At 37.6% G+C, this 23,944-nt stretch overlaps 1 long non-coding RNA gene across 1 annotated transcript in view; it reads right to left on the bottom strand.

Moving 5' to 3' along the window:
* Nucleotides 1-23,944, bottom strand: part of LOC128811683 (uncharacterized) — a 186,346-nt gene that overhangs the window by 99,960 nt on the left and 62,442 nt on the right. Inside the window, exon 2 of the long non-coding RNA XR_008438427.1 lies at nucleotides 19,194-19,358. This is a non-coding gene — a long non-coding RNA (uncharacterized LOC128811683). The remainder of the gene's footprint in view (nucleotides 1-19,193; nucleotides 19,359-23,944) is intronic.

Here is a 23,944-nt window from a genome sequence, read left to right as displayed (position 1 = left end):
GGCTGCCCGTGAAAGGGGCTGAACCATTGCCCCTGGTGGAATTTAAAAGTAGGTGTGGTACTTAGCAACATGGTTTAGGGGCAGACTTGGCCGTGGTAGGGTAACAGTTGGACTGTCTCAAAGGTCTTTTCCAACATAAACAATTCCATGATCCTGGCAGAGAGGACAATTCAAGCTTTACAGAATTGCTATTTTTAGGTCTGTCTTACATTGAGACGTGATCATAACATCTCTTTAAGGCCAGACTAACAAGGGCTCAGCATTAGACTGATGAGGTGATTTTTAAATTCAGGGCATAAAACTTGTCACAAGAAATACTTTGGGAGGCTTCTGGAACTCACTGCAAACACCAAGTCATGTCTCATGGTGTGTTCTGTATTTAATGCATAGAAGAATGATGAACACTCAGACAGTGCTCTGAAGTAGTTAATATTTAACAGGAAAAAACAAAATCCTACCACAAAAAACTAATACTAGTCACAGTGATAAATAATGTGAAAATCTCAGCAGCACTAATATCTCTTACATGAAATGATCCCCAGCTACAGTTCCCAAAGCAATTATCTCCCAGGGCTATAATTAGGTGTGCTATGAGCACAGCATGCTTCTCTCCCTGGAGTGCCCAGCACTACCTCATGACGAGAGACAGGATGCCAGTCATGACCATCTTTTATTCTGCAGCATAATTCTTAGGAAATGAATATGCAATCCTCTAGACATGATGTGGGAGGTACCCAGAAATATATAGGCATGAAATAACCCATAATACAATTTAGTAAATATCATGTGCAATACATTTTACATGATGTAAACAAAACCAAACTAAAATACAATATAACAAGCAGTGAAAACTCATTTGGTAAACAAGATCCTTCAAAAGGCAGCATATGCTGTCCTTAGAAAGAGCACACCAATTTGAAGCAGATAAGTAAGGACCATTATCAAAGGGATAATAACCATCTCATACTTATGCATGCAGCATAATGAACAGAAAAGCACAATAATGCAGATATGTTAGATTAGCATAATTTTATTCCACTCTTCAAACGTCTAAGTTGGAAATGGGTTTTGTTTCAATTACTGCTTTCCTCCATGGGTTTTAAACATTTTATTCAAAACCCAGACTATTTTATTTTGGTTTTAGCCCATTATCTGCTATTACCATCTACACCTTGCCTCTCTTTTACCAATGAATACAGCTTTTCAACTATCCCAAAATCTTAGGAGTATAATAGACCATTAGTTACATTGTCTAGTAATATCTTCATGACATTTCAGATAGTTTTGTTAAAATGTTTCTCCCATTTCTTTATTTAGTTATATATTTAGCTTCTTCCTATGACTAAACATTCCCTCTGTCAGAAATACAGTATTTAAAACCTTGAATTTTTTTTTCAGAATATTTTACTCCTGTTAGACCTGTGTTCTTTAACAATTTACATCCATTGAATTAGGCAATTGCATTTAACTTAAAAGTAAGAATCAATAAGTAATTACTGCACATGAAAGTCTAACCTACTGTATACTAAAAACTACCTTATTTAATTAATTTACTTGTATTCAGAGTATCAAGTTGTTCCTAGAGGAAAGCAATCATCCAAAGATGAGTAGTTAAATTTTAACTAAAAGAGAAGATAGCAATGCCCTCAGGGAATTTTTCCAAAGGTTAGTCACCAACACCATTACAGACAACAATAACACAGAACCCTTGTATGGCTTTTTGTTTCACTTCAAGTGCTGACAGTTGTGGCATTTTCTTGCAGACAGAGTTACAGGGTATTTTTCCCAACTCTTACTCTGCTGCTGCAAGAAAAGAAAAGAGAGTGTTTGAAAGGCAAGTCTCACATGAGGCACTCTATCTATCTAGAACATAATTCCAGAAGCAGCTGTTTTGGGCTGTTCAGATTTTCTGTACCTTTTCTCAAGCACACCAGAACTGCACACATGGCTTAGTTAAAAGGCTAACTGCTGTCATCTAGAGAAATAAAATTACTTCTGCAGACTCTCACACTCATCTGCTTTCACAGTTAAGGTTGAGTCAATCTCTTTTGGCCATGACACAGCTCTGAGAATTTACTGTTTTAGAACATCAGTGTTTAATTCTGCTAGATCTTCTTGCACCCCAACATTAGCACACAAAGCAGATTTTGATTTTTAGCTTGTTCTCACTCCAAACATAAGGACAGCCTTCAACTTTTCTAGTTAGTGGTGTTGGGCTCCAAGGAAGGCACTGAGGCACTGGAATCAGTTGAGAGAAGGGCAACAGAGCTGGGGATGACTTGGAGCGCAGGTCTGATGAGGGACAGGGGGGTGTTTGGCCTGCAGAAAAGGAGGCTCAGAGGAGACCTGTAAAGTCTCCACAGCTCCCTGAAATCAGGCTGTGGAAAGAGGAGGCGGGGGGGGTCAGTCTCTTCTCCCAGATAAGGACAGGATGAGAGGAAATGGCCTCAAATTGCAGTGGGGGCGGTTTAGATGGGATGTGAGAGGTAACAGCCCTGAAAGGGCTGTCGAGTACTGGAACGGGTTGTCCAGAGAAGTGGTTGAGTCACCATCCCTGGAGGTGTTTAAAAGGCCTGTAGATGTGCTTGGGAACATGATTTAAATTTAGATTTAATGGTGGAGTTGGCAGTGCTGGGTTACGAGTTGGACTCATTGGTCTTGGATTTCTTTTCCAACCTAAACGATTCTATGATTCTAATTACTGATCATTCAAGCAATTACAAAACCCTGAAAAAAACCCACTGCTTTTGCTTTAAAGACAAAATTAAAGAGCAGCTATCAGGAAGCAATTTGACTGATTAAACATCTTCTATATCAGAACAACAAAATTGTACTGACTGTATTTAACAGGTGATACACTGTGACACATACTTTATTAGAGCTCAAACAAAACCTGTTTACTGCAGAGCTGCAATTAGGAGACCAGGAGAAACAGAAGTGCAGGAGTATTGTAAACACGTGTCTGATAAGATAGGTTGCTCAAAACTAACAGGACATAAGAAGAGACAACAGCCCTCACTGTACCCTTGGGATAGGAATTGGTGCAACTATGTGTGTGTGTACCCTTCCAGAGCAAATTGAAAGCTACCACAGTATATGGAGAATATGGATAACAGAGGCACAAAGAAAAAGTTCCTGAAATACATTAAATAATAGCCTGTTTCCTTTCAGCAGAAATGCTATCTGAATAGGATGTTCAAAGTTGTTAATATAATACCTTATTAAAATCACTTCCAGTAACACAAAATAGCTTGTCAGTCAGGGAGTAATAAAACCATTAAACTAATAAACTGAAAAAAAACCCTACAATAATTCTGATCATATGCTAGCATATTTCCCCATTTTATTATCTTGACTTGCTTCTATAGTAATGCACTCAAAACAGTTTCCTCATAGACAGCAAGAGATAACCATGTCTGCACTAGTTTTCAAGGCAGTGAGAAAGTAATGGCAATAAGAACAGAAATAGTCATTTAATTACCATGCTAAACAACATTTTCTGAGCTTCTGGTTTTGGTCTCACAACATGCAGTGGCATGGTTTTGTATCAGGTGACTGATCAGTTAGTGACCGGGGATGTTTGGTTTGGTGCAGCTTGCAGTTGTTGAGATTTCTACAAAGGCCAAGTCCTTCTCTGTTGTCTATATTTGCTTTTGCTCCATTTCACAGCTTGATTTGCTGTTTGTTGCTATTAGTTTTTTACCTAGCATCAATGAATTTATTTCCTTTAGCACAAAACCAGTCCTTCTCTAGAAGGTCTGATGCAGTAACATAAGAACACTGAAATACAGAAAGGATACACCACTGGTCAATGTGGTATTGACTTGTTAATATATTGTGACTTGCTTAATGAAGCTTTTATTTTATTAAACCAAGGAATTAGGATTGCTCAAGACTAATCAGTTGAAACTCAAAATGTCAAACAGCCTCCTGTTTGTACGTTTATATGTATATAAAGTTATTGGTTCAATACTCTGATTTCTAGGAATTACATGCAATTAAATAATCCACAACAATGTGGAATGCAGTTTAGTGATACTTAATCAAAATACTTAAGGATCTTATCAAGGTTAAACAAAACCAAGGAATTGACTGTATTTTTACTTATCATGTTATAGATTTCTTACTGTTTGAAGATGGATTGCAATGCAACTCTGCAACAAAAAGCTAAAGCCACAAGGGAACATCTTATTTCTTCAGCACTTTTAATCAGTGCTTGGTTATATACAATGAATTACTGGACTCTGTCATAACCATTAGTAATTCTGCAATTAATTTAACAGCATAGAATTTCATTTAATTGCACACACTCCTCCCAAGTACCAACACTTTCACTTTCTTGGCAAACCTCAAAGTCAGAGGAATCAAGAAACTAAACTTATCCCTAACAATAGGGATTACTAATACTAATACTGAAGTCAGTTGACTTACACATGATTTCAGAAACATTGGCTTTCACGTGGAAAAGATGTTGATAAAATTCTGTTTTGGTTAAGAAAAATGAAGGTCTAAATCAGTAATATTTTTTCCCAGGAGTATTTTATTCAGTTGGTTAGAGTCAGGTTCAATAATTCACCCTTCTAAAAGTGAATGTTGAAAACCGTTTCCTACTCTGACAAGTCATCCTATGGGAATGCATGGCAGTACTTTGTCTCAGCAAGCAGGAAAACTTCCAAGTCTGGATCTAAGGCCTGATATTACTGAAGACTTTGGAAAAAGCCCCTGGCCTGTTTTCCCCTCTGAACCAACTCCAGTCAGTACCTCAACAGTGTCAAAATCATTTAGCAAAAATATGCCAGTGCTAGAAGTCAGAATCTAACCAGATATGCTATGGCTACAGGTATTAGAATAGACTGCAAGGGAGAAATCATCCTCTGTCTAATGCCATTTACTGATTCTATTATCCAGCACTCATTCAGATTTGTAAAAGCACTTCTAAATTACCTTTGACAGAAAGTATATTCTTCCAAAGCTCTGTTTACTCATATGGCTCTACACTAATAATCAGCAAGAAAAACAAGAGCACGAGATTAATATGCTTTTGAAGTTATTAAATATACACCACTATATTGGATACAGGTGTTCAGTATCCAGTATACTGAGATGAGAAAAGTGTGCACCTTTTACATGATGTGTGAAAATAGACCACTCACAGTTTGCATAAAAAAAACACTTGTTATTTGACATAGTATGGATATCTGGCTGCTTAACTGGAAGGGAATCACAGAAATAGTTGTTATAAGTATTACCATAGCTCCATTAAGCTCAGTGGTTCCAAATTAATTAAATTGGGCTGAGATTATGACAAGGGTATTTTATTATATTTATGAAGTTCAGAGAAGTAAAATAGAACATCAAATCTTGCTTGGAAAGCAAGAAAAAACATTATTTAAGTGCTTTGAAAAATAATTTGCTCGATCTCTCTAATCTCAGGTCTAAATGTTTCCTTTTCTAACAGATATATGGTCGTGTGACATGAAATGCTTTAAACCCAGTGACACATCACATACCCTAAACTCCCCCTCAGAATTGTACAAGAGACACTTGGTTGTCACTCGTCTGCTTCACAGGATCTTTGGATGGCCACAGCACACCTGGCTTAATTATCATCACCTTTTCACTGCAGAAGATTAATTCAGTCTCTTGTAAATATAATATTCACTGTAAATTCCTTGCTCTTGCAAATCTAAAATACATTTATAAAATGTTTGTAGATGTCTCTGCTTCTGCTGCTTTAATGCTGCAAATATACATATTCACATGAAAATATTCTTTTCATATTAAAAGAATGACATTTTTGCTGACCAGATCATGTTGAGTTCAGAGATCTTCTTTCAATTCATCGCAGTGATCCCTATAAGATATTCCCATTAACAGTTTTTTTAGCAGCTAAATTAACTTTGTTCTTATGTTTCCACAAATAACTAAGTTTTCAGTCATCAAAATTTTCTTGAAAGCTTTATGTTGTTTTATTTTTTCTCTGCAACTATTTAGCCACTTCTTTGCAAAGCTGGATAATTCTTTATCTTTAGATTAACTGACAGTTTAGTTGCAACATAGAAGACTCTTGTCAAAGCCCACTGATAAATTGTTGAGATTCATAATGCCTCTATTCTAGTTTCCAGTATATTTTTATTTTAAACTTAGGAGCATTCATTCTTGTTTCAGCAGATCTTGGGACAGTTTGTACAAGGCCATGCTTAATTATGCATGACCTCCTTGATTTTAAAGTCCTGATAAGAAAAATTGTTTATGTTGATGTATTGCAAGATGTACCCACAAGTTAAGAATGACAGCACCTCAGCAATGGTTTCTAAACACTTCAGAAATTTGTTATTGTTCCTCCTGAGAATTTAGTTGTTTCTCCTTGTGAACGTTCCAAAGCTTCACCACCCTGAGTGAATCAAAAAACCTTCCCCTAAACCTGCTGAGTGAACCATGGCATAACAACATGAGATAAATAATAACCTTATGCAAACCCCACATCAGAAAGGTATATAATTCACTCAAATTTAAAAAAAAAATAGTTTAGGAGCTTTGCAAAGCTAAGCTGTTTATTCACCAAAATAAAACCAAACAAATAAACAAAACCCCAACAAAAAAAAAAACCCAGTAATTTCTGTTTCAAATCCAGATTACTCGTAGATCGATTAGTTCTATTTCAAGTGAAAATCAAGCCCTGAAAAATATGCATAATAAAAACAATGACAGATTCAAGAAACACTATGTAGACAACTCTTGAAACAAAGGCCAATGTTAAGTGACCTGGATAACTAACTAGAAGTAACTTTTTCCTTTGAACAGCAAAAATTCTTTAGGCCCTATGGTCCTAATTTAGTACTTTAGATAGATTGCAATGGTCTTGGGCAAAAAAAAATGCATGTACAGTGTACTCACATATATTTGTTTTCACAATACTGTCTTCTGCTGTGCTTATCACTGCCATGGAAGTACCTAATCATTACCAGAGGGAGTTGCAGTGAAGTAAAAATGGATCTTGCCACAGAAATTATTATTAGAGATTTTAAGGAGCTGGAGGAAATATATATGCCTGCACAAATCAGTGAAAAGTCAGTATTTCTTTCTGTAATACAGAGATATTACAAATGCTTCCTAAAGAAGAAATATCCCATTTCTGTAGAATGGTGCTTCCCTTTTAAGACAGAAATTCTTTCAGCCTTAAAATGCTCTTTTCCTTATCTACTTCTGACTAATTAACATTGAGAGCTTTGGCTTTGTAGGGTATTTGCCTTGCATGTTGTTAAATTGGTCAAGTAATAAGATATGACAATGCAAGGCAGGTCGTTACGAGGTAATCATTTTGCCTCTCTGAGAAAATGGCTGAGAAGGAGATAAAGCCAAGTGTCCTTCATGCCAATGGGTGTAATTACTCGCTAGTACCTGTTCCCTGTGGAATTTCATATTTTTTTAAGGAATGCTGTGTTGCATGGGAGACCCACTGACGTGCACAATAACTGCTGAGGTGCACACACACACGGCTCTGTGTGTGCACTGCACCCACACACGTTTTTTACTGATCCTTACAAGGGACCTGGCCGCTGAACAGCCTGGGTGCTCTTAGGTAAAGCACAGAAACAAAAGCCTCCATATAAACATAACTTTCTGAAAAACCGAGCAGCTCAAAAAACTGTTGAACCAAATCAATCAAAAATCCTCAGACTTGTTTTCCTCATTTCCTAATTCATGTTGAAAGCACAAACTGATATACAGATCTGCAGAACAAGTGTGAACTGCTGACTTCTGTAAATAACTAAATGCAAAGGATAAAAAAACTGTGAAACCATCATGAAACTTAAGTGCCTTTAACTCTTAGAGTCAATTATTAAAATACTGAGTTTTCAGAGTTATTAATGAAAAAAACAAATATTATTAATGATTTATTTACAGATGGATCTCAGAAACCACCAGGTTTAAAACTAAATTTTAAAAGTATTTCATGCAGGTCTTGTTCAGAAGCATTCATTGAAGCCTTCTGAGTAGCCCTTTGAAAAAGTTTTTTCACAAAATTGGTGGAAAGATCAAGATAAAAGAAAAGGGGCTTAGGGCTAGGCACTAAAATAATCTCTGCAAACAGTTAAGAGCTCTGAATTCTTAACTGTGGAACAAAAACTACCCCCTCTAAGTTTCACCCAAGGAGCTGTTCTAATAGCTTGAATTTTCTATTTTGAAATGATCAGGCTGACTGGTTTTTTAGACATCAGCAGTTTGACCAAAAATATATTCCCAGACTATATTGTGATCTACTTGCTCCTGGGATTAAATACCTTGTCCTATCCTTCTACTGAAATTCTCTTCCCTATAAGATTCAATTCAGCCACTCTTGTTGTTAGTTATTATGGAATACCTTTATTTTCAGAAATTAACATCAATGAACTTCTGATTTTCTGGGCAACGGCCTCTCATTGAATCACCTCTTGCAAAACTGAACCCAAATTCTGCTCAGGTTTTAGGCGAGGATTAGAAGAAGGAATTTATGACCAAATACTTATCATAAAAACCATACTCAACACCTGAACTGAAGTAACAAAGTATAAACAATTCCCTGCTTCATATTCAGCATAAGAATCTATTTCTTTCATATTTTTTAAGTTCTGCTTAAAATTAATCATCCATTAGGATCATGTACTCCTTCATGGACTACACCTATTTTTTGTGAATCGAGAGGAAGAAATTTCCAAAGGAATGAAGAGCTGCAGCTCCAAAGCTTTATTTGCTTGGCATTTGCAGAAAAGAATCATGGCTCATGCTGAACTCCTATTCTAAATTACAGTTCTGTGGGGCTTTAAAAGCCTTCGAGAGCTCTTTGCTTTCTCTTGGTCCACATGTCTAAAACAAAACAGTATAAACAGAATGGAGCTATGATTTCAATATTTCCATTTTCTCCAGACTTGAAACAGTTTGTTTTGCAGTTGTTTGCTTTTTTCTGTCAACTAGTTTGTATCCAGAGGGAGATAAATACCGAGAGCAAGAGAAATGAGGAAGACAATGCAAGTGTACAAAATAAGTTGTTTTAAAACAATGTAGAGTGAGATTTGATTATAACACATGCACATAATTTTTCATATCTATTTCTAAGGTTTTTAGGATTCAGTTTACTTTTTATATTAAAAACATTTAGTTTAGTAATAACTGAGTGCTTATTTTTATTAATGTAGGTTTTTAGGCACATGCATCACCAGTCTGTTTAAACATTAATCTGCAACAGATAAATATTTTTATGTTTTTTTAGTTATAATACTGTGCCAAAATAGCACATGTAACTTGACTAATGAAAATGAGGAAATTTTGCAGAATATATGAATTTTACCCTCATAAAACATTTCTTAGCACTTAACTACATTTATTCACTGCAGTTTTCTTTTAAAAGGATAATTCAATGTAACTAAAACAGCAGCGATCGTATCACATTATGGCTGTGACAGTCTAACCTATTACACAAAAGGCAACATAAGACTCCAGAAATACACTTCCAACACCAGGAAGTTCCAAGCTTTATCTCCCTCATCCCTTTTCTTAAACATATTTTATTTTGTAGCAACACGATTGTCTTGGGCAGTCGAGTAAAGAAATGCAGCAGATTTACTACTGGCTCTGCACTCGAACATTTCAACCCCATGCGTTTTACCCTAAGGTGGGTAACTACCATGGATAATCCTAAAGTATTAATTCCTCTGCTGCTCTATTCTGGGAACTCCATCTTTATGAACAGTACATCCACTGCAGATATGTAAAGCACCCCACTCTCACATATTCACAGTTTTCAGAATATTAACCCATTTATTCCTTTAATTTAAGTGAACTTGTAAAGGGATTTTATATTTAGATTTTTTTCAGGGGTAAGGGGTTTTGTGTTATTGTTTTCTTGGTTTTTTTTAATATGTTAAAGGTTTCTACATTTTGAACTTTACAAACACTTGTATTTAATACTCTAATTCTTTAATTATTAAACTTTAAATATCCACCATACTGTTAGATACATGTGTCTATAAATACATCTCTATTGTGCCCAATAAGCCTACATCAGTGATTTACATCAAACCAGTATTTACATACTGAAACTGTGTACCACAACCCCTTTGTCCTTGTACCATACCCACTGTCAGGAGAAAAGCTGAACAGTTGCTCCTGCATAACAGTTCCCTGAATTTTGGTATAAGTTTAGTGTCTCACACACATAATCACAGACTAGCAATAGGTTGAGAAAACAGCTTACATATTCCTTATCAGCTGCAGTTTTACCTAGTCAAATATTTAGGGAAAGAATTTAGCAGGAATAAAACTGCAGTAAGACAGAGAGAGTTTAGCACTAAGTTGCAAGCCCAGATTACTGGACTTACTTAGACAAAAAACGCAGTTGTGTAGGACATAGGATAAGTGAAAGCAGGAAAGGACTTATTCCTACCACTTTCCATAGCCCACTCAGGATGCACTGTGCCATCACATTAATTTTTTCCCCTCTCAGTCCAGGCATCTGACTCATCTCTGCTTTCCTTGCCTTTAGGTTATTATGTACAACCCATTAGAATGAGCCAAGTCTCACTGTACCACCAGGTACGAGTCCTCCATGTACAATGTCTCTCCACTTTGGGGCTCATGGGAGGTTAAATTCTTTCTGTGGCATACAATTAACTGTAAATAATTGAGTCTCTTTGCCTTGCATAAGAAGACTTATATGGAAAAAGCACAAGTTCAATAAGTTAGCAGGAGCCTCAATTTACTTTTGATTTATTTTCAGTGTTTACGCCGTGCTTAATAGATTGTTATTGGGGAGAGAGACAGTAAAAATTCCTTCTGGTAAACAATTTAGTTTAAGAATTAAAATTAGAGATAAATAATGATCCAATTTTATTGAGACTGAATGCAACTGAGAAGAATGCAAATTGAAGCATCTTGATGGCAAATTAAGTTGTTTCATTATCTTTCATAAATTGCTTTGGGAGGATTCACTCTTGGCTAATGAGTATAAAACTGAAGACCAAATTGCTTTTTTTTCTTCCCTGGGAGTTTCTGTCTTTGAGGTCAAAGGGAGTCTCTCAAAGTAACTCTAACAGAGCCTGGGCCCTTGATAGTTACTAGAAGCAGCCATCGTTCTCATGCTAGCAGCACAAAAAATATGTCAAAACTCAGCAAAAATCGATCCACTTCTAATCCATTTCATGGTCATTTCAATTAGTGTCCTTTCTCTCAGAGGTCTTCAGAAAGCATGAGGTCTATTGCTTACAAAACAATATACACTCACCATGCTATTGAAAGTTCAAATGAATATATACACAAAGAAAAACTGTACCAAAAAAAAATCAGAATCAGTCAAGTTGAAAGAGACTTTTGAAGGTCATCTGGTCCATTATCCTGCTCTTCTCATCACTTTTCATAGGAAAAATGCAAACAGCATATCATTATATTGAAAATGTATCTTAAGAAATATATACAACAAGCAGCTTCAGAGTCAAATCAAGTATTTGTGCAACAGTAAGTGCTGTATTGATGCCATTACTGTATTATCATTGTCATCATTAACCATGATCATGTGGGAGCAGCCAGTGATCTCTGTTCTATCAAAAGCACACATGTGAAAGTTCCTCCCCTCCAGCCCAGTTTAACCCAGCACACCACTGACCCACAGTAACGGGGCCAGCCACTCCTGACCCAGCTGAATCCCTGGGTCTTGGCTGGTGCCCAGGGCTGCCCATGGCATTTCTATTACAGATGTGTCGGGAGCGTGGGTTTGGATGGTGTGGCTTAGATGGGGGGCACATGCCCATGGCCTTGTCAGTCACATCAGCTCCTGGACAGTTTCATATTTTATGCCTTTCTACACCATCTACCAGGTGTGTCACAAAGGATGAGAAGTTGTTACAAGTTCACCTGTGCCTCTTTGCCTCAGTAACCTAAAATATTTCAGCAGGATTTGTGTAGGCCACAGTTTTCACATAAGCCTCCACTGTAACCATGACCTGTGCTTCGCTTGTCTTCCCAGCTCAGTGAAGAGCTGGAGACTCTCCTTGCTCACAGCAGGGCAGGCAGCACCTCATGACTGTACCCTAAAAGATGGTCTCCTCTCCTCCTCCTTTTGGCCCACAAGAAAAGCCTACATGAACTCCAGAATGCACCATGGGGATGAGATCCTCATTCCACTGCTTGCTTCCCTTGTCATGGAGGATTCAGCCCCTCTCTTCCCTCAGATATTAATCTGACAGTCCCACTGTCAGAGACTGATTTCACCAGAGCCACAGTGCAGCATCAGACTCCTGACACATGACTACTTTGGGACTGTTCAGAAGCTCAAGAGAGCTTTCCAACTTCATGTGAAGTAGCAGAACAAAAACTTCAGGTGCAACATCTCCACATGCTTTGGTCCAGTGCCTCCATATGTAAAATAATTTTTTTTTCAGATTCAAAGAGACTGTTTTTAAACAAGACACAGAATATCCATTCCATGGATACTGGGGAGTCACAGCAGCTTATTTCTGATCTCACAGTTTGCCAGTTTCCATAATTGCAATCTCACAGGCTTAGGTTTTCATCTTAGCAGTTCCACTCAAGTGGTCCTCATTACAATTTGTATCCTAACCCCACAATTCTGCCAAGATTTTGTGTGCTTGGAACAGTGACATAACCTGTTCTGGAATCCACACTACTTTAATTTTACAGAGCCAAATTCCATACTGGATTCCATTTTGTAGCTTTCTGTAGAGGTATACTTTGCAAAGAGTGTAACACTGGGCTTGCAAGGCTGTATAAGATAACATATGAAGTTCTAATCGCAGAACCCCATATCTCCCTCAGATTTTCTATTTTTCTACTTTGGTTAAAGAAGCAGTAATTCCTAAGAATCAACAAGTTGATACACTTTGAACAGCCACCAATGGATAATAACCTGACTCACGATGTATAAATTTGATGTGGAAAAAACAATTTGAGCAACTATCCTGCTTGTTTTGAAACACATTTGTTAGTTTGTTATTATTTGATTCAGCCCTCAAAAAAAAAAAAAAAAAAAAACCACACAGAAGTTGCTGCTGTAAGCTGTGTTATGCAAAGAAAACAAAACAAGACAACTATCCATATTGCTTATAAGAAGTTCTAATGACACAAGATTTCTCATTCTTGAAATCCCCACGTGGTAGAAAAAGTAAATGGAACCTGCACCAGCCTTAAAAACAGAAGAGTTTTAAAAATCCATACAATAAACACCCTTAACATTTCTGACATATTCAGTGATATCAAAACGTTACACAAAGTGTACTTTGGCCACCACATTCCACACAGAAGCCTGGCTAAATAGACTGGCTGGCACAATGAGGACAACGGATTAAGTAAAATACGATTTTATAAGCTCATGTATGGGGGCCAGTAAGTTTTTATGCCTTATCTTCAAGTGCAGCCAGCACTGCCTTAGATCTCACATTGATAAATTAATGGTTTACATGACTGGCCTGCACAATTCCCTCTGTGAATGCCAGGAACATTGTGCAATTCATGCAGGACCCATTCTGAAACTCACACACACTCTGCAGAGGCTACCACAGCAAGCACCTCAGCCTGGGACAGGGTTAGGAACAGCCTGGACTTGCTCACCTCCACACTCTCCCTTGCTGCAGGAGCAGATCCTTCCAGCCCACCCCACACTGGGCAAGGGATAGGGTCTGTTTCTTACTTGTACTAAAGCAGATTAAATGACAAAAAACCACCAGCCCAATACTGAGCATTTCCTTGGCTACTTCTGCTTTCCTGTGACCTTATTGGCTCAATAGGAAAAGCACATTTGCACCCAAAAGATATCACAGTGCTAGAGCTCATGTGTTTAAATCTTTAGAAGGAGCAGGAAATTCACTATCATTAGAGGCAAGTTGAAGAGCCACACCTTAAACCCCTAATTTTTTGATTCAAATCAAGCCTTACAAAATAATATGTTCCTATAATTTCTGATTTTTGAATCCTCACTGTAGGCTGCTTTAAAATAGTAATAGGAAATGTGAGTTACAAACAAATAATTTATCTACCAGAGGTCAATCATTCTGTATGGATTTTTGATGATTATATTATTTAATAATTAAATAGAATTCAATACTATTTGACTGGCATTTTTCAAATCTGAAGAGCTCAAGGAACAAGACAGTCTATTTATACCAAGTATATAGCATAACTACACAGCAATTAATCAAAAGCTCTTTCAAATTATTCTCACTCATCCTTCACATCCAGAATAGAAATCAACACCAGGAAATACTTACAATAAAGTAGTTTTGAAATCAAGATAATTACAGAAATTTCTGACATCTTCAGAAAATAAACAAGAACAGAGTTTACCAGATAAAATCTCTGTCATGTGAGGTTCATTATCAATAAACTGAACAGTTTTGCCTCCTCCAAACATTCAACAAAAATCCTTCTAAATAATCACTGAGACAAAGTTAATAGGTATCATAGGGTTTTATAAAATGTTCAGGTTTTTTACACTATGCTGCACATAAAAACATCTTCCTTAATTTTTTTTTCCTGCATTCTTCATTCATGACTTTTAATTGAATGGAACATCAGAAGTTTAAAAGTGTTCCAGTATAATTTGAAAGAGGATGTAGTTCTGCACTGCAGTATTAAAATTCAGATCTGCATTACTTCTCATTCTCCTCAGTTAAGATTTTTCCCAAAATACTCCCTCTCTGCAAATGCCAGAGGAAAATAATCAATCTTTAATACAGAAAGATACAAACTTTCTATTGATTTGTTGAAGTCCAATCTGATATCTAAATGTAAATTATTCACTTCAGTAGCTTTGTTTTTAAGCCATTAATTAAAAGTGTGACATATAATAAGCTATTAGCTTTGTTTCTTACTGTTTTCTGCTGTTCCTATATCTGCTGTGCTATAAAGAACTACTCAAACCATATAGTTTTAGGAGCCCATAGCTGCTAATATTCTGTATTGATCAAGAAACACCAAAAGCTTCTAATAGATGATAAAAAGATAAAGATATGGTTCTAAAAAGATGAACAAGACCCCGCATTAACAAGATTCTACCATCAAGTAATTGTGGGGGAGGGAGGTGAGGGAATGGGACTTGCAGTGGGAGGGAGTTCACCCCAGTGAAAGGAAAACCAGCCAGGTGTCTGCCGAGGGGGTGTGTCCTTCATCTTCCAGGATCAACTGCTCGTGCTGCTGGGCCCAAAGGGACACAAGGAACTGAGCAACACTGATGGCAACACTTAGAAATGTGCAGGGGGAGGGTGTGATGCAGATAAAGCTCTCATTCCCAGGTCATTCATCCAGACGGGCCAAGGATCACCAGAATCTACAGCTACCCAAAAGCCAGCTCCAGCAGTGAATCTGTGCAGAGAACACAGGTTATCAGTGCTGCTTTTGACAAGGAGCTCCTATGAATTTTGCATGTGATTGCTTCATCCAGCACAAATGGTGAAGTCCTGGTGGAGCACTGAAGCATTTTTAAGGCTGCTATGAAAGCTGCTTTTCTGATACATTTACACATTTACAGAGTGTGTCTGGCCAGGGACACATCCTGCACTGAACCTGAGCCCTTCACTGAAGGAACACTCCTCACAGGTCTGGTTAGAGCCATGCCATGGATTCAGTTGGGGCTGTATCTAACAGAAAACCCAGCATTTTCTTCAAGGGTAAAAGTGGGACTTCCAGCTCAGGGAACCAATATTGCAATCTTTGTCACACCCAAGGGCTTATGAAGATATATGACAGGAAGCCTGAGGGATTCAGTTTAGTGGAGGAAAGTTTCAAAGGTACTGGTCTAGATAGATGACTTACAGTAAGAATCCCTCATCTAGAGCCAAGCAGTAAATCCACTTAAATACTTTCATAGTCTACGCAGAAAAAAACTCAGAAAACAACAAGCTTCCATCATAAATGTGGGAGTAAAAATCAATTCAGTGAACTCTCATTCAGTCATCTGGTGAACAATGCCCAAATTCACAAAAAATTACAAAGCATCAGGTCTCTTGCAGGAAGCATGATAGCTATGGTATAGATACATTTATAAAACATTAAATACAAATTCTTGTTTAAAAACCCATTTTTTGCAATCTATATGTACATAACTTTATAATCCCCTGCTCTCCTGTGGCATTTTCATACATCAAAGAAGAAATAATTAAAATAATCCTTTAATAATAATTTTCTCCTACTGGGTTGCAGTCCCAGCTGTTGGGAATCACAACATGGCAGGATCCATATTAGTTTATTATTCCATCCTCTGGGAGAAAATTTAGCTTTCTGCAGAGAAGTTGCACAAGGTCGGGGTGTGATTTCCATTTGTCCAAATGTTTTGGTTGAACTCTAACTCTGCAAGCACCACAGCTACACTGCCATCACTGTGACACTGACAGTTTTAACAACTGCACAGAAGACTTGCATGCAAGAACAAAGGCAAGCCAGCAAAACGTCAAAGGATGTGAAAAGGAGCAAGTTGGGCAGCTTGGAAAGCTCTCATTATGAATTTGAGCTGTGCTTGGCTCAAACACATTTGGCACCAGCATCAGCACTCTGTTAGTCTTTATGCTTCTGAAATATTCACAAGTGCTACAAGGACCAAAGTAGTTTATTTCCAATTTGCCAGTTTTCCTAAGCTAATTAAATATCTATGAAAGCAATTTGTGCTTACTGGAATCCAGCTTTTCATTTTTATAAGGATAAAATGACTAGGATTCAAATGGTAATTCATATTGCTTTGTTCATCTATATACATCAAATAAACACCTTTTTTCTCCACCTAAATAATCTCTAAAAACAAACAATTCAATTAACTTGGTTATGAAATCTGTGCAGTGACATCCCAAGAGCTGAAATGCAAGGTCACTGATCCACAACAGTCTCATGACAATTTAAAAAAAAAGATAAATATTTACATCTGTAGTGTCTCACCACAGAATAGGATGTAACCCAGCCATCACAGATAGGAATAGAGGTGCAAACCAGAGGATTTCTGTGAGACAAACAGACCATGTTCTGTCTAAGCAGAACACAAATTGTTTTAAACAGCAGCAGGCTTTCAGGTTGCTGCTCAAGGACTAGACTAGAGTTGAGTGTTAGTGAGCCCAGGACTAAGGCTGATCTTCTCATTTTTATTGTTTAGCTGGAGGGTTCAAGTTTCACCTTCATTATAATGAGCAATATCTTATTTCCCATGTAGAACCACTGAACTGGGAGCCAAGCCCTTGGAGTAAAGGAAGTGTTCAAGTGCTGGTGAGGTGACAAATGTGTGATTTCAGAGCACAGCTAAACACAGCACCAGCTGTCTCCCCCTTCTTAGCACTGATGACATTATGGAAGGTACAAACCTTAGTGTCATGAATATCCAGGAAGGCAGGTGCAGCACTCAGATCAGCTGCTTGGTCAAAGAACAGTTTCAGCCTTTTTTTCCATCTAAAAAGTCACTGAAAATTTCAGTTTTCATCGTATTTTTTTTTTCCCCTCCAAACACAGTCATTGAACTTCCAAAGCAAAAAACAAAACCATAAACCAACATGTGCTGCAGTTCAGAAGGCGTAGTTTCAATGGCTAATGCAAAAGCTATAAACTCTTTCAAACTCCCTAAACTTAGCCCTTCTCAGTAAAATCATAATCAGCTCTTCTAACTTACAGCCTCTTCCTTTGTTATTAAATAGAATTCAGGGTGGTAAATCTTAGGACTTTGGAAGAAAAGTCTTCTAAATTAAATGAGAATTGAGTCAAAGTGATGAATACATAAAAATTTTTATCTGTTCTTCATATCTGCCACAGCCACCTCTGATTCCCTCAACAGCCACATTTAGCAATTTTTTCAAGTTTCCACAACTCAAATACAGATCTTCAGAAATGCTAAATAAGGAAAGCAACTGCTAAAGAAGATGATATGAGCCAATAATTCTGCAGTCCAGAGAGTCAGACAGATGAGATGACTTTCAGTTTCCTAATGGAGCCTTACTCCGGCTGAGACCAAAAAGTTGTGACATAGGCTTGCCAGAAGTCCAGAAGAGATCTAAGCAGAAGATACAGCCCCAGAGAAGCAGGATCCTGAGTGAGATGTTCTTTGACATGAGTCAATTTGCAGTTCAATATTCCAATGATACAAGGGACAGAAAGAATTACACAGAGCCTTTGCCAAGGCACGGGAGCTGGTAAGCTGCACAAAGCTCATCATGATGGTCTATTATCAGTTCAACAAAATTATTTATTACTGGGACCTATGAACTCAAAGGCTTTTTATAGGAGTGTTCATTTGCCCTCCACAGACAGCACAAGAAACTGAAGTCAAATGTGCCACACATATAAATCAATAGCAGACAAATTGATTCTCAGGGAGGGACATGTCCAGCTTTTTACTCTGTCCATGTCATTGGCATTTTAAATGGGCTTTTTCTGTAGGAATGCTGCAAAGTTAAAGCCAAGGCATTACTGCTTCCCTAGGTGATGCCACTGAGGAGCACACAACTGAGGAGTTTCCCTGGTCCTCCACGCTTCTCCTTGAAACCTTTGATGAGGGTTTTCTACCTTGTCCCTCCATTCCAGTCTAAACAAAAATTATCACTAACTTGGGTATTGAGAGCATCTCAGCAGCCTCTGAGCTCAGACAAGCTTTCAGAACACAGTGCTGCCTGTGGGACACAAAGCTCCTTTTGTATTGTCAAAGTAAAAGGTTATCTGCAATGAGCCAGAGATAACTCCTTGGAAAAGAATGCTTTCCTTCCAATAACCCCTCCCCATGAGAGCTATTTCTCTTCACTTCCTTTAACACTTTGCACAGTTTGATCTATTTGTTTCCCCTTATTACAATATTACAGTCATTGCTGAAACTGTGCTGGCCCCGTACTACGGCAGTGATGCAAAAGAGAATTTACAGTAGAGCTTTTGAAAATAAAAAAATTTATGTTTTTTCTGGAACAAAAATGACATTATAAATAAAGAAAAGAATAATCCATGCTAAAGGTCTCAGCTCAAATAAAACTTTACTGAGGCTGTGCATCATGAAAGCTTGGACTTCACCACTATATGACTTCCAGGAAACCTGACTGAATTTTGTCATTTCCATCCCCTTCTACATCCTAACTGCCAAGTTTTGCAATAAAAACCGTAGAGAAACCTCACTTTTCTCTCTGCCATTCCTCATCAGATGTAGGTTATAACCAATGAACTTGAGGCTTTGAAAAAAATTAAATATGTCTCACCTTTAGTAGACTTCAGTCCTGGACTACTCTGGCAGGCTCCTGTTCTGCTGTTTGTGTCCAGTTTCTTCATAAAGTCTTCACTGCTTAAATCTGTGCCCAGCACACACCTCAAGTGAGTTGCTGTTTCCTGGAGAGAGCATCCACCCGAGCCGTACTTCTCCACACCTGTTAAAATCAATGGTGCTCTTATAAAAAGGGAAACCCAAACAAACAGAAACACCACACCACAAAAAACCCCCACACACAGGGGAACAACTGGTAATTTCATTCCCAAAAAAACCCAAACCAATAAAAGTGCTTTGGGTTTTTTTTGTTAATCAAGGAGAAATCTGCAGGTACTGTCTATGTCCTTTAAGCTGGGTAAGTGGACATCGCCTAAATGGGTGGCTTGGTTGGATAAAAATTTGATCTTTACCTGACACACACTGTAGTTTTGCCCAGGTTACAGTTAAAATGTAAAAGCAACATGACAAAACACAAGAAAGGAGCATTATATTTTAGTCCCCCAGTTCTCAAAATACTTTGGTCCTTCAATGTTCTCAATCTACTTTTCTTTTCCTTCGGTTTCTTGTTACAGGCAGCAAGACCAGTATTAAATAATAAATTGGTATATCTTAACAACTGGGTTCAAGTTTTTCTATAGCCTGCATGCAGATTTGCAATCAGGTATTTGAGAAACATTTTGCAGCACATGGCACATGAAAATTGTTAACAATATTCCCCGTGTAACTGTACTAGAAATCTACCTTCTGTGTAGAACTGTTACAATAAAACCTCTGAATGTCCTGATTTCTATAATAAAAAGTCACAAATGCATACACACTCAGTTTTTACCCCAAGAAAGCAGGACCATCACTTAAGCAGTCAAACAGAAAAATATGAGGAAAAAGCTTTGCAAAGTTTCTGTTACAAATGTAATCATTTTATGTACAACACTTAATGTTGTACAGATATGGCAGCAAAATGAAATTTGAATCCTGCCTGGGAGCGTGTGTTCATTACTCAGAACTTATTGCCTGCTAACAAAATGGCTTTATATCAGATCATAAATTCCACGGGTTTTTTTAAGTCTCTAGATACCTTGAACTGGACATCTTTAAAAATGCTGATGTTAGAAAGACCAAAAATATACCTGGAAATTTTTCTTTTTATTACAGAAATGAGGGTTTTCAAAGTCAACACTAATATTCCACAATATTGATAATTAATGAATATTAAGGATTAAAGACATTTATTGTCACAGCACATGTCACAGTTGAGACAGCCACCAGCACACAGAACATCATCATATAATTTCCAAAAGCTTCAACCCATACACAGTAACACCATACCAGTTCAGAAGGCTTTGTGTGTCCACCCTTCTTGTCCTTTAGCCCAACCTTTTATACCCCCATGTTCCCACACTGCACCTGTGTGCCCTCTGTTCCCTTTGGGATTGCTCAGTGCCCCTGGGCACTCCATGGCTCATTGCTGTCAGTGCTGCTCACCTGCTTCTCACAGCTGAACCCACTGGGGATGAGGCTCAGCCCAGCCCCACTCCCAATGACCACAAACTCTGTGCCTACAATTTATTCCTTTGCAATCTTATGAGAAAGGAAAAACTTTGAATGCCAAATCCTAATGGTTTTGAGGACAGAGGTGTTTGGTCTAGGTGAGAGTAGTACCACTATAAATGAATAAATTTTCTCCCAAGTCATTTAATTTTCCTCTGAAGAGCTCCTCCCTCCCTAGCGACTGCTGAGATTTCCATTTACTTCATGTTTACTCTACACTCCAGAAAATTGCCAACTCGCCTCTGAGCCTTCCTATTACAACCTTGGGCTTTTCACCTAATGCTTTTATCTTTTCCTTCAGTAATTCTGGCTTGAGAATAAATGTGGAGCACAAAACAGAAATAAAAACTGCTTTTACCTCTTCATATTATTAACTAGATATAGGAAAGTATGCAAGATTCTAAACATAAGATTTTAGTAGAAGGACAAAGCCCTCAAAACTGGCCTGCTCCTCTGCCCCTTTTTTAAATTAATCCACCAATAACATAAACCCCTATATATAGTAAAGAAAAAACCTTTAGAATATCCCCTGGATTCACATTAAAACCATTGTGTTAAAATTCACAATACTTGGTGAACACAGTACAAATATAAATAATAATTTCAAAATATGCTGTATTAGAAATCTACTAAAATGTCAAATCTATAGCTTGGATTTTAAGTTTTCCTAAAAGGCTTGAACCTCCCTTTGAAAATGCTCTCTATTTCAAATGTAAAAGTGGACATTTAGAGACACATGCAAGGAAATTGCACTGTACTAAAACCACATAAAGATACACTTTTCTGATCAGACAGAAATCACACAAAGGACTAAGGTGATATATGAATACACCAATAACTGGGGGAAAAACCAGAGCATGTGCAGAAATGTTTAGTGAGTGGATAAAACCACCAATACTTGAAAATAAAGCAAGGAAATTATTTTCTTTTAAACCAGAAATGCATGTGAATATTTACTTTCGTAAGATTAAACTACCATTTAATGGCAAATGTTCCCTGTTCTTACAAATAGAAATCAGCCAAGTTTCTCTGAATTGCTGAAAAAAAAAAAAAGTTTGCAAGTTATTTTCCACTCAGATATATGCATAGCTCCTCATTATAGATTTTATTTTGCCATTTGTGGACTTCAACTCCGACTTGTGTAAAATTCACCCACCACTTAAGGCTTATTTTAATTTATTGGGGTTTTTTAATTGCCAAGCCTCAAAACTTCTTAAAAAGCCAGCACATCTAAATGCAGGAAGGCTGAGTGTATTCCCTTTCACCTTTTCATCAGTTTCTCTCTGGATATTTGCAAATGTGTATTAAAACACTTAGGCTGCGCTTATATCACAGAAAACATCAAATTCAAGCGGTTGTGGATTTTGTGGGTGACAAAAAAATCTGCTTAGCTCAAGAAGGCATTTATGTTGCTCAGCTCTTTTCTCAGCTGGTGGAAAAGAGGAGTAAGAGGCAATAGGAGATGGAGAGATGGATAAGGCAGAGATAAGGCGTGTGGCTGCTGAGCTGCAGTTGCTGTCTGAGCACTTCTGCAGAGTTTAGGAAGTTTTCCACATTAGCTACGCTGTAGCAATAGGTACTTTCAGCGCATCCAGCTCCATTAGAAAGTCAAATAAGAAAGGATGAATGGCAGGAGATGAAAGACCCAGTTTAATTCAAAACACTTCTTTCCTCATTCTGAAGTGTTTGTATAAGTTTAATACATGGAGTTATAGAATCCAACAAATACTGACAATCAGCATAAGAAGTAGATTATTAATAGCTTAAATGCAGGAAAATGTAGATTTCAATGGCACAAACATGCCCACCACCCAGTGATTAGCAGCAATGCCTCCCAGTCCACTATCAGCTACCTCTGTAGCAGACACCCACCCCATGCTTCCCCAGCAATTCATGCATTTTGAAAGGTTTAACAAATTCCTTAGAGCTACAAGGGTAGCTTTCATAACAGAAACCTACACCTAAACAGGAAAGAGGATTATATTCACATCAGACCAAAAAAATTATTCTATTTTTCCTGTATCTTAGCTTAGTTTGATGTCAGCATTCTCAAGCCTTTTCTTCCTGGAAGAAAATAGGCCAACACTGGGGACAAGTAAGTTCAGCCTTCTACAGACTCTTCCTGTAAACACTGCTCCTGATAATGAGGCTGTTTTATGTGCCAACATCTGGAATGACAACACCACAATTTGAGTGTACATAGGCAACAGATATTTTCTTAGGTGTATAGTAACTCAAGCACAGAAGTACTTCATTTTCTTTTGGATCTGATTGTATTGAAAGGCTTTATGAGCTTCTGGACATCTGCTAAGCAGTTTTCTCCTAATGTTTATTTTTCTGATTTATATACAAACGAAGCAGCATTTGTTGCTCACCATCCTGCAGCAAACAGGCACCTGGGATCAATTCTAAACAAGGTGATTTGTTTCATAATCACTGGGCAAATTTCCTTCTTTCATGTGCTTCAAATAAGTTAAGAACAAAATAAATATTAGATTTTATGGGTTGCATTTGCAACCTAGATTTGCAATCTAAAAGGTATTCAGATGAGTGAATCTGCTGAGAATGATATTCACCAAATTATTCCTTATTTCACCAAATCACATTCATTCTCTTCATTGTAAAACCATGTTCCCCCACAAATTAATGCACCAAAGAAACAGGCTGAGAGAAGCCAAGCATGAGTCAAAGTAATTACTAGAAATTTAGCATAACACAAAGGGACCTCTTGGAGCTTTCTGGCCCAGGAACAAATGTTTGCTCTGCTGTTAACCCCCACGAACAGCACTAGATCATGACCTCACTGACACACTCGTGCGTGTCTCCTTCTGGAACAGGGTTCTTGAACAGTAACTTCATTTCAGAGCACTGAGACTTTACACAAGAGTCATTAAAAATACAGTATTTATTGCCTAGACATTACAACTTAAAGTACATCGACCCTGGCATACACAGCAACCTTGTTTTCTAGCTTAGTTCCCTACACAACATTATTTGATAATAAACTGCACAGAAAATGAGATCTAAACACAAAACTAATTCAGAGATGTGCAGCTGCTGGTTTTCAACCACATGTACTACAACACTTTATTTCTCATGTGAAACAGCTCTGAAGAGACTGAGCTGACAGCACTGACCACACCACCACATGGAATCATAGGATCAGCCTGTGAAATTGTGTTGAATTTTTAGCTAATA

This window comes from Vidua macroura, chromosome 9, assembly GCF_024509145.1.
Source record: "Vidua macroura isolate BioBank_ID:100142 chromosome 9, ASM2450914v1, whole genome shotgun sequence".
Classification (NCBI taxonomy): Eukaryota; Metazoa; Chordata; class Aves; order Passeriformes; family Viduidae; genus Vidua; species Vidua macroura.
Note: the sequence above shows the minus strand (reverse complement) of the source record. Positions and strands in the feature narration are given on the sequence as shown.